Source organism: Pholis gunnellus (assembly GCF_910591455.1).
Source record: "Pholis gunnellus genome assembly, chromosome: 5".
Taxonomy (NCBI): domain Eukaryota; kingdom Metazoa; phylum Chordata; class Actinopteri; order Perciformes; family Pholidae; genus Pholis; species Pholis gunnellus.
In genome coordinates, this window is record NC_136531.1 from 12,652,812 (window position 1) to 12,656,758 (window position 3,947).

Genomic DNA, 3,947 nt, shown 5'->3' on the forward strand with positions numbered 1-3,947 from the left:
ATTACGATCTTTGCATAGATAGGCACAAATACCACATATTGCGCTTTTCAGCCAATCATTATGACTGCATAGGAAATTCCTTCACTGCCACAGCCCTAGAACTGATACATATATGAGTTATAATGTTCACGTACAACGTCAGCATACAGGATCTTACATCACACACTCTGCACAGAAGCAGAGAAGTAACTCAGGAATTCAAGATATGTCTGCACTTACTTTCAAGGGCAAGTGTAGGATGGGGAGAGCAGTTCCTTTTGATCTTTATCAGAAGATTTATACATTTTCCCTATCCTGTGTGGTGCCAAAAACGTTGAAAAATTCAGCATGCGGTAGTGCTACAGTATGTAAATAGAGGTTTATTTAATCTGAGAGCTAATGGCTGGCTGAGAGGCTGGGGAGGCTGTGGTTGTACACTTAATGGAAAACCTGCACTGCTTTGTGCTCTAGTAATAGAAGCAGATTATCTCGCCATGCAGAAGGACTGTATGAATGCTGCTCCACAAACCGTCCGTACCCTCTCCCTCCTTCCCACAAATCTCCCTCATTCTGGATGTTTATTATTTATACTATACTCATGAGCGATGTGAATGCTTTAATCATACTGACGCAGAGGCCGAAGGACATATCGCAGCCGGATGTATTTTTAGTTTGATCATGCGTTTTCTTTTTCCTTTAGACTCTGTTATTTGTCACTAACGTAGGTTTTGTTATTTAGTTTTACAAACATTGCAGTATTATTATTAATACTTTTTGAATTCACCTGCTTCCATCTGTACTTCTTCATCATCAGATGCCACTCTTCTATGAGTTCACATCTTTTTCTTTCTTTGGATGCTGCGGACTATTATTTACTTTTGTCAGCTCATGGGCAATGCCACTGTGTTAAATATCCATCTGACAGGCTGCCTAATGTTTACTCCTGGGAAAGATCAATACTGCAGCGCCATTGTCCAGACTTCATCCTTCAAGCACAATTGATTGTGTTTCATCCTCACAACCATCCTGGACCAGACAAATCCATGTGGTTTGGTGTCGCTGTGATCGGAAAGCGGTGTCAATTAAAGTCGTGTGCCTGTTGAACGTTCTTATTACCTGAGTCACCACATTATCAATCTGTGGTTATAATGTTGTCACCTTTCCATTCAGACCAAAAAAAATCATGTGCAAAAGGATAATCAATACTTTCATATTGGGTTCTTCCTTATGTACTCTGCTTAATTTCCGGTTATATTTCACTTTACCTACAGTCCCTCCTCCGTCACTAATTAAAGGGGTCAGTTAACCCAAATTATAAAGAAAATATACAAATAATGGCTACTGTGTATATATTTCTGAATGGAATTATTTCATAAGTAGAAAGTAGTTCAAATGAAGACAATTGAAAGAGTTGTCTGTGTTGTTGTGTCTCTCACTGAGTAGACTCATTGCTTTAGCAAGACAAACAAAAACGCATTCTGCATGGCTACTGATACAGAACCACAGCCAGGAGTTTAGAAATGACTTTAAAAATACGTTGAGGTAGCTGTTCAGTTCTGTTTGTTTAAGTTTAAATGGTTCTTTAAAGAAAACTAGAAATGAAACGCCACCGAAAACCTCGAGTAACTAAAAGATAATTAAAATAACTATTTCTCTCTATTTTTGCTATAGCTAGTACCAAATTGCATAGTTGTTTTGTTCAATTTACTACCCAACAAAAAGGTCCTCACTGCACTGTCAGAAGCAATAACAAATTATTTTTACTGATTTATTTAGATTTGCATCAACCTCAAAAATACTCCCCAAGGTTGCCAAACCCTATATGAATTCCCAGACAGACATGACCTCAACGTTGGCAAGATAAACCAACCCTGCACAAGTACATCAGAAAACTGTATTTCCCTATAAATCACTTGTGATTTAAACATGCAGAGACTGCAGTAACAGCCCTCTCGGTGTAGAGCACCGTGTGTCTCTTGGGTGCCCAACCACATGGAGAGCGTCTGAGAGTTTCGGTGGTCAGCAGGTCGGCTGTGAGTGGTCTGCAGCTGTCTGATAACTGCTGCTGTGGGTGGAGTAAGCCCTCACCTATGCACAGTTGCACATGTGTGCCTTTTCCTTTTCACCTAAAGGGACAAGCTGCTCCGTAGAAACCAACACCATGAAGACGACCAGAGGACTTTCGTCATCGTCTGACGAGAGCACTTCTGCATTAATATCAAAACACTTTAAGCGTGTAGCCCATGTCTAAAGCGCCTATTTATAGGTAGATAGATGTTTTCGCATTAGTAGACTGAGCTTTCATTCATCTCATTTCAGCTCATTTAGCCCTCATGTTCTTTCTGCAAATTAATGCAGTGTAATGGTCTGTTAACACCATATTGATGAGGTGATGGTAATGAGATGCCCAGTAAATCAAAGTGTTTACAAATTGACAAGCACATGCATCCACATGTATTCTCCACGCTTCTCCAGCTGACCATTAATTGAATTGACCAGGCTTGATGTTGTTCATCTGTAACTTATCAGCCATGGAAAATCACATAGTTATCAATTAGTGTGCTGATGGTTTCCCAAACAGAAATATGTCAATGAAATGATAAGCCGTCACGTTTTAACATTCTCTGGCATTCACTGTAAACATAGTAGCTCTCTTGCTAAACGTGACAAAGGGAATGGGGTTTTGGCTCACATCTCACTTTCATTTGTATCTCCACGTCAAATCCTTTGAACATTTCTTTCAACTTTTATCTGTACCTCTAGTACTTTGTACTTAAAGATTTAAAAATGTCTCCCCTTAATATTTGTTTTATTTTAGCTTTATTTCCTCATTGTTTTAGATCCCCCACACCCCATTTTTCCATTCAGGTCTGATTTTCTTCTGATGTAATTAAATCCCAATATGTAGAAAAGTATAAGTGGTAACTCTTCCCTTTGCTACTAACATATAGTATATAAGCTATTATAAACAAATGTCCTTTGTTTGTCAAAAAGTCGTTCACAACTAAAGGAATCTACAGTATGTATATCCTTCATAGTGGCTTTAATGTTTGGGATCAGATTAAACTATTATTAATGTTAGAAAACGCACATAACAGATATCCAAATGGAAATTATTGGAGAGTTGGGAGGGGCACGTGTGTAAAAACGACAGTCAACACCAATCACAGTTATAGAGAATATGAAAATGCATTGTACTTAACCAGGATTTACAGAGACTCCAAACCAAAGTAATGTGTTTCTGTTGCAGACTGAACGATGCCATCAGTTCAAAATCCTGTTTTCAAGCAAATCTCATTAAGTATCAAGGTCCAAACTTTAAAATCCTCACACCCTCATTCATCCATTGCATCCAGATGCTTGTGTCCCTTGCACAAGCCCACTGTTATTGATGTATTGTTGCCTTTGATTAATGTTATTACTGTGGCAGGTGTCGACCTCGAAGGCTGCTACAGTTGGATGCATACAGACAAAGTGCACACAGACACAGACACACACATATGCCTGTCTGATTTTGGCAGTCATAGCCAACACAAAGTAATCTGGCAGTGCGATTGTGTGGCTGGAGTCTGCACCGCCAACACGTTAAATGGAATTCCTTTTGTTCTTCAGCTGGTGGATCCTTTTGTGCGAGTTCAATGTTTTCACACCCATACATACATGCATACATATAAAAAATGAATGGGTGGCAACACGCACACACACACTCATGCCGCTGTTTCCCGGGTTTCCTTAAATCCCCCCGCTGCTGAGGAAGTGAGTGGCAGCACTAGACGCACAGTCTGCAAAGGACTGACGAGGATTTTAACCAGATACGTCACAACTACTGGGGAAGAGAAAGAGGGAGGGACAGAGTAGAGGAGAGGAGGAGAGCAAACGAACAGAGACGGGGAGAGAATGAGGGAGAGAGAGAGGGTACAGAGGGATATATTGACTCAAAGCTGGTCTGCATGCTCCTCAGTGCATGA